Here is a 12,452-nt window from a genome sequence, read left to right as displayed (position 1 = left end):
AGCTGTGCGTGGCTGTGCTGGGTGCGGCGGCTGTGCATGGCTGTGCTGGGTGCGGTGGCTGTGCGTGCCTGTGCGTGGCTGTGGGCGGCTGTGCGTGGCTGTGCTGGGTGCAGCGGTTGTAGGGGGCTGTGCTGGGTGCGGCAGCTGTGGGTGGCTGTGCTGGGTGCGGCGGCTGTGCTGGGTGCGGCAGCTGTGCTGGGTGCGGTGGCTGTGGTGGGTGCGGCGGCTGTGGGTGGCTGTGCTGGGTGCGGCGGCTGTGCGTGGCTGTAGGCGGCTGTGCGTGGCTGTAGGCAGCTGTGCGTGGCTGTGGGCGGCTGTGCGTGGCTGTGGGCGGCTGTGCTGGGTGCGGCGGCTGTGCTGGGTGCGGCGGCTGTGGTGGGTGCGGCGGCTGTGGGTGGCTGTGCGTGGCTGTGCTGGGTGCGGCGGCTGTGGGCGGCTGTGCGTGGCTGTGGGCGGCTGTGCGTGGGTGCGGCGGCTGTGCGTGGGTGCGGCGGCTGTGCGTGGCTGTAGGCGGCTGTGCGTGGCTGTGGGCGGCTGTGCTGGGTGTGGCGGCTGTGCTCGGTGCGGCGGCTGTGGGTGGCTGTGCTGGCTGTAGGCGGCTGTGCGTGGCTGTAGGCGGCTGTGCGTGGCTGTGAGCGGCTGTGGTGGGTGCGGCGGCTGTGTTCGGTGCGGCGGCTGGGCGTGGCTGTGCTGGGTGCGGTGGCTGTGGTGGGTGCGGCGGCTGTGGACGTAAGTGGCGTAAGTAACAAATAGCTGTGGCATGAAGTGCCACAGCCTCATGGCACAGCAATTTGTTACTTGCGGTACCTTATTCATTTCCGGCGCCATTTTCTGTGTCCTCTTGGTGCCGGACTCGGCGCCTGCGCAGTCCGCGCTTTCCGGCGCCATTTTCTTGAAGACACACTGCAATGTGTCTTCAAGAAAATGGCGCCGGAAAGCGCGGACTGCGCAGGCGCCGGAAAGCGCGGACTGCGCAGGTGCCAATTCCGGGAGCAGGGCGATATTCATGGCCCGGAATGGCGTCGGTGGAACGGGACAGGTAAGTATACTCACCCTCCGCCTCCTGGCTCGTCCCTGTTTCTCCGTTGGAGATCGCGGTGTGCGTTCAGCGCTTACGCATACCGCGATCTCCTGGGAGCGTCGCTCTGTGGGGTCCAGACTGCGCCGGCGCTGGCGCTTGCGCAGTCTATAAAGGCTTCGGACAGAGTGACGCTCCCAGCGTTATATTATAGATACTATAAAACTATGCCTCTAGATAAATTCCTTCAGGGGTGTAATTTCCGAAATGGGGTCACTTGTGGAGGATTTCCACTGTTGGGCACATCAGGGTCTCTGCAAACGCAATATGATGCCCGCAGACTATTCCATCAAAGTCTGATATCCAAAACGTCACTCCTTCACTTCCGAGCCCTGCCGTGTGCCCAAACAGTGGTTTTCCCCCACATATGGGGCATCTGCATGCTCAGGAGAAATTGCTCAACAACTTTTGCAGACTATTTTCTCCTTTTACCCTTGTGAAAATAAAAAAAAATGTTGCTAAAAAATGTTCATTTTTTCTTTCCACGTTTCTCCAGCTGTTGTGAAGCACCTGAAATTTAATAAATTTCTTGAATGTGGTTTTGAGCACCTTGAGGGGTGCAGTTTTTAGAATGGTGTCACTTTTGGGTATTTCATATAGACCCCTCACAGTGACTTCAAATGTGATGTGGTCCCTAAAAAAAAAAAAAAAAGGTTTTGTAAAATTTGTTGGAAAAATGAAAAATCGCTAATCAACTTTTACATAGAAACGTAGTTAGCAAGGCCGAAAAAAGACATTTGTCCACCCAGTTCAGCCTATATTCTGTCAGTCTAAGTCCCCAGATAACCCTTCTAAGGCCATGTGCACACATTGCGGATTAGCCTAAGGAATTTTTTGTGCGGATTCTGCATCTCTTGGCAGAAAACGCAGGTACAGATTTGTCACGTTTTTTTGTGCGGATTTTTTGCGTTTTTTACCCCTGTGGATTTCTATAATGGAATGGGTACAAAAACGCTGCAGATCCGCAAAAAAGAAGCTACATGCTACTTCTTTTAATCCGCAGCATTTCCGCACTTAATTCTCTGCACCATTAGCACAGCGTTTTTCTTTCTCATTGATTTACATTGTACTGTAAATCACTTGCGGATCTGCAGCATTTCTGCACGGTAAAAAATGCTGCGGATCCGCAGGAAATCCACAGTGTGTGCACATACCCTTACCCTTATAACTTCCTAAGAAAAAAATATTCGTTCCAAAATTGTGCTGATGTAAGTAGACATGTATTTATTATTTATGACTCTCTGATTTAAGGGCATAAAAATTAAAATTTTGAAAATTGCAAAATTTTTGCCAAATTTCCATTTTTTTTTCACAAATAAACGCAAGTGATATCGAATAAATTTTACCACTATCATAAAGTACAATATGTCAAAAGAATACAATCTCAGTATCACCGGGATCCATTGAAGCGTTCCACAGTTATGATCTCATAAAGTGACAGTGGTCAGAATTGTAAAAATGGGCCTGGTCATTTAGGTGAAAACAGGCTAGGTCTCAAAGGGGTTAAATAAACAAAAAAAGTACACACCACGTCCAGTGACCGCTGTAAAGCAAACCACAAAAAAAAGGAGCAAACTATGCTTTATCATCATACTGCTGGAAAAAATTGAATAAAATGTGATCAAAAAGATGAATGGAAATAAAAATGGTACCGCTAAAAACGTCATCTTGTCCTACCAAAAAACAAGCCGTCATACAGCTCCATCAGTGGAAAAGTAAAACAGTTATAGTTCTCAGAATAAAGCAACGCAAAAGTAATTATTTTTTTCAATAAAAATTTTTATTGTGTCAAAGAGACAAAAAAAAACAAAACGATATCCTACAATGGTAGTTGGAAGGGACCTCCTGGGTCATCTGGTCCAACACCCTGCTCAAAGCAGGATTCACTAAATCATCTCAGACAAATGTCTGTCCAGCCTCTGTTTGAAGACTTCCATTGAAGGAGAACTCACCACGTGGCAGTCTATTCCACTCATAAATGTGGAATCGCTGTAATTGTACTGACCCAAAGAATAAAGCTTCCTTATCGATTATACCTCACGTAGAACGGGAAAAAAAAAAATAATTTCTGAATTGCTGGTTTTTATTCCTTCTGCCTCCACCAAAATCTACATGGAAAGTGATTAAAAAAAAAAATCATGTGGCTAAAAATAGTAACAATAAAAACGTCAACTCATCTCTCAAAAAAACAAGCCCTCACATGACTGTAAGCCGAAATATAGAAAAATTATAGCTCTCAAAATAATGGCGATGCTTTGCTATAAAAAATGTCTTTTAGTGTGTGACAGCAGCCAAACACAAAAACCAATATAAATCTGGTATCGATGTAATCGCACTGACCGGAAGAATAAAGTAATCTAATCACTTATACTGCACAAGGAACGGCGTAAAAAATAAAACCAATTCTTCACCAGCTATTACTTTGTTCATTCTGCCTCCCAAAGATCACAGTGAGGCTCAGCTCACATTTATCCTGCGCTCCACGCTGAGCGCTTACACTGGGATTTCCATATAAATCTCTGAAATACATGATTCTGATGGAACCCCTGGTGGACTGTTCCCTATAATGAGGCAGATGGAGGCACTGTGGACGCTGTCTGGCCTATGAACCGGCGGTAATTAGAAAAACACAGCACTTCTGGAATTCTGGTGGTGCACAAGTAAGATAACCAAATCAGTCAGCTGTGATATAGAAATATTTGGCACTCGTATAGGTGTGTTCAAGAACTTATTTATTGAGTGAAGAAATTTCAGAACAAATTAGACGTTTCGGTCAATACCTGACCTTCATCAGTCATCTGGATAGATTAGATCTGTGTGGAAGCGTGCTGTTTGAGTCTGCAGTGTCCACTGCTAAGGATGCAGTTTGGATTGTCTGTCTCTCCACTGTTCCTCCAGACTCTGGGACTTTGATTTCCAAGGTCTAGTGTGAAGTATCCACAATCAATGGTGGTTTCGGGAGCCATGTCATCTGCTGGTGTAGGTCCACTGTGTTTTATCCAGACCAAAGTCAGCGCACCTGTCTATCGGGAAATTTTAGAGCACTTCATGCTTCCCTCTGCCGACAAGCTTTTTGGAGATGGAAATCTCATTCTCCAGCAGGACTTGGTACCTGTCCACACTGCCTAAAGTACCAATTACTGTTTTAAAAACAACAGTATCACTGTGCTTGATTGGCCAGCAAACTCGTCTGACCTTATGAATGGGGTATTGTCAAGAGGAAGATGAGACACCAGACCCATCAATGCAGATGAGCTGAAGGCTGCTATCAAAACAACCAGGGCTTCCATAACACCTCAGCAGTGCCACAGGCTTATCGCCTCCATGCCACACCGCATTGATGCAGTATTTGATGCAAAAGGAGCCTCAACCAAGTATTGAGTGCATTTACTGAATATACATTTCAGTAGGCCAACATTTCGGATTTTAAAATAATTTTTTAAGCTGGTGATATAAAGTATTCTAATTTACTGAGATGACGACTTTGGGGTTTTCATTGGCTGTAAGCAACACTTGAAATAGATCACTGTTTGTAATGACTCTATATAATGAGTTTTACTTTTTGCATTGAAGAACTGAAATAAATTAACTTTTTGATAATTAATTTTGTGAGAAGCACCTGTATGTAAAGTAGACATATGGGAAATGTTATTTATTAACTATTTTGCTAATAAACTCTGATTTATGGGCATAAAAATTGAGTTTCAAAATTGTTTATTTAAAAAAAAAAAAAATTGTACATTTGCAAACATGTTGAAAATTTCACAAGTCATATCAAATAAATTTTACCACTACCATGAAGTACAATATGTCAAGAAAAAACAGTCTCAGAATCAGCTGGATCCGATGAAGCGTTCCAGGGTTATCACATAAAGTGACCATAGTCAGATATAAAAAATGAGGCCCGGTTATTAACCTACAAAGTGGCTCGGTTAATACTTTAACCCCTTGTTTTGTCTCATTCAGACCTTTTATCACATACTTGTTCTTTCTATGGATAGAACACAAACTAATTAACCCCTTCCCGACCTTTGACGCCACGTAGGCGTCATGAAAGTCGGTGCCAATCCGACTTGTGACGCCTATGTGGCGTCATGGAATGATCGCGTCGCTGCAGGTCGGGTGAAAGGGTTAACTCCAATTTCACCCAATCTGCAGGGACAGGGGGAGTGGTACTTCAGCCCAGGGGGGGGTGGCTTCACCCCCCCGTGGCTACGATCGCTCTGATTGGCTGTTTCACTTTCAACAGCCAATCAGAGCGATTTGTAATATTTCACCTATGAAAATGGTGAAATATTACAATCCAGCCATGGCCGATGCTGCAATATCATCGGCCATGGCTGGAAAACCTAAACTGCCCCCCCCACCGCCACCGATCGCCTCCCCAGTCCTTTCTGCCCCGTACTGTGGTCCGCTCCCCTCCGTCCTCCTGTCCGCTCCCCCTGTGCTCCGATCCCCCCCCGTGCTCCGATCTCCCCCCCCCTCATACTTACCGAGCCTTGCGGTGTCCGTCCGTCTTCTTCATGAGCGCCGCCATCTTCCAAAATGGCGGGCGCATGCGCAGTGCGCCCGCCGAATCTGCCGGCCGGCAGATTCATTCCAGGTACATTTTGATCACTGTGATAAAACCTATCACAGTGATGAAAATAAAAAAAATAGTAAATGAACCCCCCCTTTATCACCCCCATAGGTAGGGACAATAATAAAAATAAAGAAAATATATATTTTTTCTTTCTTCCCCCACTAGGGTTAGAATTAGGGTTAGAACTAGAGTTAGGGTTAGATTAGACTATGTGCACACATGGTGCGGATTTGGCTGTGGATCCGCAGCGGATTGGCCGCTGCGGATTGGTAGCAGTTTTCAATCAGGTTTACAGTACCATGTAAACCTACTGAAAACCAAATCCGCTGTGCCCATGGTGCGGAAAATACCGCGCGGAAACGCTGTGTTGTATTTTCCGCAGCATGTCAATTCTTTGTGCGGATTCCGTTTTACACCTGCTCCTCAATAGGAATCCGCAGGTGAAATCCGCACAAAAAACACTGGAAAAACGCGGTAAATGCGCAAGTAAAACGCAGTGCCTTTTACCTGCGGATTTTTCAAAAATGGTGCAGAAAAATCTCACACGAATCCGCAATGTGGGCACATAGCCTTAGGGTTAGGGTTGGAATTAGGGCTAGGGTTGGAAATATGGTTAAGATTAAGCTTGTGGTTAGGGTTAGGGGTGTGTTGGGGTTAGGGGTGTGTTGGGTTAGAGTTGTGGTTAGGGGTGTGTTGGGGTTAGGGTTATATCTAGAGTTGGGATTAGGGTTTGGGGTGTGTTGGGGTTAGTGTTGGAGTTAGAATTGAGGGGTTTCCACTGTTTATGCACATCAGGGGTCTCCAAACGCAACATGGCACCACCATTGATTCCAGCCAATCTTGCGTTCAAAAAGTCAAATGGTGCTCCCTTCTGAGCCCCGACGTGCACCTAAACAGTGGTTTACCCCCACATATTGGGTACCAGCATACTCAGGACAAACTGGGCAACAATTATTGGGGTCCAATTTCTCCTGTTACCCTTGCGAAAATAAAAAATTGCTTGCTAAAACATAATTTTAGAGGAATGAAAAATGTTTTTTTATTTTCACGGCTCTGCATTGTAAACTTCTATGAAGCACTTGGGGGTTCTAAGTGCTCACCACATATCTAGATAAGTTCCTTGGGGGGTCTAGTTTCCAAAATGGGGTCACTTGTGGGGGGTTTCTACTGTTTAGGCACATCAGGGGCTCTGCAAACGTAACATGATGCCCGCAGACCATTCCATCAAAGTCTGCACTCCAAAACGTCACTACTTCCCTTCTGAGCCCCGGCATGTGCCCAAACAGTGGTTTACCCCCAGATATGGGGTATCAGCGTACTCAGGAGAAACTGGACAACAACTCTTGGGGTCAAATTTCTCCTGTTACCCTTGGGAAAATTAAAAAATTCTGGGCTAAAAAAATATTTTTGAGGAAAGAAAACATTTATTATTTTCACGGCTCTGCGTTATGAACTTCTGTGAAGCACTTGGGGGTTCAAAGTGCTCACCACAAATCTAAAATAGTTCCCTTGGGGGGTCTAGTTTCCAAAATGGGGTCACTTGTGGAGAGTTTCTACTGTTTAGGCACATCAGGGGCTCTGCAAACGCAACGTGACGCCCGCAGAGCATTCCATCAAAGTCTGCATTTCAAAACGTCACTACTTCCCTTCCGAACCCCGACGTGTGCCCAAACAGTGGTTTACCCCCACATATGGGGTATCAGCGTACTCAGGAGAAACTGGACAACAACTTTTGGGGTCAAATTTCTCCTGTTACCCTTGGGAAAATAAAAAATTGTGGGCTAAAAAATCATTTTTGAGAAAAGAAAAATTATTTTCATGCCTCTGCGTTATAAACTTCTGTGAAGCACTTGGGGGTTCAAAGTGCTCACCACACATCTAGATTAGTTCCTTGGAAGGTCTAGTTTCCAAAATGGGGTCACTTGTGGGGAGCTCCAATGTTTAGGCACACAGGGGCTCTCCAAATGCGACATGGTGTCCTCTAATGATTGGAGCTAATTTTCCATTCAAAAAGCCAAATGGCGTGCCTTCCCTTCCGAGCCCTGCCGTGCGCCCAAACAGTGGTTTACCCCCACATATGGGGTATCAGCGTACTCAGGACAAACTGGACAACAACATTTGGGGTCCAATTTCTCCTGTTACCCTTGGGAAAATAAAAAATTCCGGGCTAAAAATCATTTTTGAGGACAGAAAAATTATTTTTTATTTTCACGGATCTGCGTTATAAACTTCTGTGAAGCACCTGGGGGGTTTAAGTGCTCACTATGCATCTAGATAAGTTCCTTGGGGGGTCTAGTTTCCAAAATGGGGTCACTTGTGGGGGAGCTCCAATGTTTAGGCACATGGGGGCTCTCCAAACGCGACATGGTGTCCGCTAAAGATTGGAGCCAATTTTTCATTCAAAAAGTCAAATGGCGCTCCTTCCCTTCCGAGCCCTGCCGTGCGCCCAAACAGTGGTTTACCCCCACATATGAGGTATCAGCGTACTCAGGACAAATTGGACAACAACGTTTGTGGTCCAGTTTCTCCTTTTACCCTTGGGAAAATAAAAAAAATTGTTGCTAAAAGATCATTTTTGTGACTAAAAAGTTAAATGGTCATTTTTTCCTTCCATGTTGCTTCTGCTGCTGTGAAACACCTGAAGGGTTAATAAACTTCTTGAATGTGGTTTTGAGCACCTTGAGGGGTGCAGTTTTTAGAATGGTGTCACTTTTGGGTATTTTCAGCCATATAGAACCCTCAAACTGACTTCAAATGTGAGGTGGTCCCTAAAAAAAATGGTTTTGTAAATTTTGTTGTAAAAATGAGAAATCACTGGTCAAATTTTAACCCTTATAACTTCCTAGCAAAAAAAAAAATTTGTTTCCAAAATTGTGCTGATGTAAAGTAGACATGTGGGAAATGTTATTTATTAACTATTTTGTGTCACATAACTCTGGTTTAACAATAAAAATTCAAAATGTGAAAATTTTCAAAATTTTCACCAAATTTGTTTTCACAAATAATCTCAGAAATTATCGACCTAAATTTACCACTAACATGAAGCCCAATGTCACGAAAAAACAATCTCAGAACAGCTAGGATCCGTCGAAGCGTTCAAGTTATTACCTCATAAAGAGACACTGGTCAGAATTGCAAAAAACGGCCAGGTCATTAAGGTCAAAATAGGCTGGGTCATGAAGGGGTTAAAGACTGTGATGCTATTCACATGTCTGGTTTTCTTTTTTGCTCCAATATGTTTTTTAGGGACAATATTGAATGTAATTGAAAGGCTTTAGCCTTTGCATTTATATTCTGTTTGTTCTGTGTAGTCAGTCACAGGGTATTATAAGTTCATGACATACCTTTCAAGATATATGCAGCCAATACATAACATTCATATATTTTACTGATATATAAACATGTCAGCATTGAAATTGCAACACCAATAGGAAAAAGTCTAGGAATTATGGTAATCAACAAATTACAATAGACATAATGATATACAAATGATGAAAACATGGAAAGAAAATTTTCAAAATATCTCAATTTAAATCTTGTCCCAAGGTTCTTGAGATACAGGAAGAGGCCTGAGAGGTGCCCTATTTGGGCCACCTGTAGAAATGGGAAAAGAGTTCAGCAGTTTGTGTAACCAGAGTGAATAGAAAAATGTACCCAAGATGAGACTTTCCAGTACAGTGCTTCTGAGAGATAAATAACATCCTTTATGTGGAGAATCGAAAAGATGGTAGCAAGGATATATTCAGGTTCAATTACATGCAAAGTGCATCTTCACAGGTATCACAAGGGTTAAAGGAATTATGTAACGCATCAGCCCTGTGGTTTTTCTTGGCTGGAAAGTAGGTGAGGATTAAGTCAAACAATGAGAAGAAGAGTACCCATCGATCTTGGCGGGAACTCATCCCTATGGACTGACGATATTCCAGACTTTTTGGGTTAGTATAGTCACTGGGACCTTAGGTCCTTCAAGTAGATGTTGCCATCGCTCTAGAGCCAATTTTAAAAGTGTTGAGTCAGAACAAACCACTGAAAAATGAAGGTGTTACAGCAGAACTTGTGCTGAGCTATATAGTAGTACAAGTATTACAGCTCTGCTGCTCACAAGGAGTGCCTGCCCTGCCAGAAATTACGGAGACTGCAGAGTTGTGAGCTGTTCAGGAGACAACTTGAAAATGACCCTTGAATGTCAATTTGTTTTTCATTATTGCACTCCAGGAGCCATAATTTATTTCTTGGTTATGTAAGCTCTATGAAAGATTTTTTTTCTTTTTGCAGGTGTTATAAAGTGTTTGCCCATTCAGTCATTATTAAGATCGTTTTGCAATATTGTAATGTCAAAGTCAGATTTTAAGCTAAACAAGCCAAACTTTTCCAACCTCTCATATGAGAGGCCTTCCATCCCTTGTAATAATCTAGTTGCCTGCCTATGAACTAGTTCTAACTTCCTGATATCCTTTTTCAAATGTAGAGCCCAAAACTGGATCCCATATCCTAGATGTTGGATCACCTGTGATTTATAAAGGGGTAATATGTTGGGATCACGGGATATTATCTGTTTTTATACATCCTAAAATCTTGTCTGCTTTTGTGGCTGCTGCTTGACATTGAGTACTGCTGCTCAGCTTACTTGTAACCAGAATACCCAAGTCTTTCTCTCCTGTTCTGCAGTCCCGAGTATACTCCAACTTATTGTATGTGCAGCAATAGGATTACTCCATCCCAGGTGCATTAATCTACATTAAATCTCATCTAATTCAAGACAAAGAGAGTCCTTAAATAATTAATAAGTTCATATCCAAGGGACAACACTTCAATCTTTCAAAAGACTACACTACTATATTCTTTGTACACCAGGTTCACAGAGATAGGTGCCAAAAAAAAATTTGAAGTGACAACAGATCAATTTTTAAAACTATTAGTTTTTATTCAATTAAATAAAAAACCATAAAAATATTCAGGAACACGAGATAACTGAAAAGAATGGAGATTACAAAAAGGAAATTACAGCAGACATAAAATTGGCAGTTTTCCTAAATACAGCAATGTTATGCAGCAAAAAAACTAGAATATTTATATATGATAAAGTGCATTGTGCAAAAAAATCATTGTTATACATATAATATAATAAAGTGCTTTCACTAATTAACCAATTCAATATTTCAGATTGCCACTAGAGGGTAGTATTGCTCACTAGGAGTCAAGCATCGCTATATTTATATATCATTAACCCCTTCCCGACCTTTGACGCATACGCTGCGTCATGAAAGTCTGTGCCAATCCGACCTATGACGCAGCGTATGCGTCATGGAATGATCGCGTCCCTGCAGATCGGGTGAAGGGGTTAACTCCCATTTTACCCGATCTGCAGAGACAGGGGGAGTGGTGCTTCACCCCCCCGTGGCTACGATCGCTCTGATTGGCTGTTGAAAGTGAAACTGCCAATCAGAGCGATTTGTAATATTTCACCTAAAAAAATGGTGAAATATTACAATCCAGCCATGGCCGATGCTGCAATATCATCGGCCATGGCTGGAAATATTAAGTGACCCCCCCCACACCCACCGATCGCCCCCCCAGTCCTCCGTTATGGGGTCCGGTCCCCTCCGTCCGCCTGCCGGCTCCCCCGTCCTCCTGTCCGCTCCCTCCTTGTTTGAATTCACCCCCCCTGTGGTCCGATCACCCCCCCTGTGCTCCAATCCACCCCCCCACCACCCCTTCATACTTACCGATCCTCCCGGTGTCCGTACGTCTCCTCGCTGGGCGTCGCCATCTTCCAATATGGCGGGCGCATGCTCAGTGCGCCCGCCGAATCTGCCAGCCGGCAGATTCCTTACAAGTACATTTTGATCGCTGTGGTAGATTCTATCACAGCGATCAAAATAAAAAAAATAATAAATACCCCCCCCCCCCCTTTATCACCCCCATAGGTAGGGAGAATAATAAAATAAAGAAAATATTTTTTATTTTTTTTTTCGTTTTCCACTAGGGTTAGGGTTAGAACTAGGGTTAGGGTTAGAACTAGGGTTAGGGTTAGAACTAGGGTTAGGGTTAGAACTAGGGTTAGGGTTATGGGTAGGGTTAGGGGTAGGGTTATGGCATGTGCGGATTTGGCTGCGGATCCGCAGCGGATTGGCCGCGGATCCGCAGCGGATTGGCCGCGGATCCGCAGCGGATTGGCCGCGGATCCGCAGCGGATTGGCCGCGGATCCGCAGCGGATTTGGCTGCGGATCCGCAGCGGATTGGCCGCTGCGAATTCGTTGCAGTTTTCCATCAGGTTTACAGTACCATGTACACCTATGGAAAACCAAATCCACTGTGCCCATGGTGCGGAAAATTCCGTGCAGAAACGCTGCGTTGTATTTTCTGCAGCATGTCAATTCTTTGTGCGGATTCCGCAGCGTTTTACACCTGTTCCTCAATAGGAATCCGCAGGTGAAATCCGCACAAAAAAACTATGGAAATCTGCTGTAAATCTGCAGGTAAAACGCAGTGCCTTTTACCTGCGGATTTTTCAAAAATCATGCAGAAAAATCTCACACGAATCCGCAACGTGGGCACATAGCCTTAGGGTTAGGGTTGGAATTAGAGTTAGGGTACCGTCTCACAGTGGCACTTTGATCGCTACGACGGTACGATCCGTGACGTTCCAGCGATATCCATACGATATCGCTGTGTCTGACACGCAGCAGCGATCAGGGACCCTGCTGAGAATCGTACGTCGTAGCAGATCGTTTGGAACTTTCTTTCGTCGCTGGATCTCCCGCTGTCATCACTGGATCGTTGTGACAGCG

The sequence above is a fragment of the Ranitomeya variabilis genome, chromosome 1, assembly GCF_051348905.1.
Source record: "Ranitomeya variabilis isolate aRanVar5 chromosome 1, aRanVar5.hap1, whole genome shotgun sequence".
NCBI classification, from domain to species: Eukaryota; Metazoa; Chordata; class Amphibia; order Anura; family Dendrobatidae; genus Ranitomeya; species Ranitomeya variabilis.
This window is presented reverse-complemented; position numbering follows the sequence as displayed.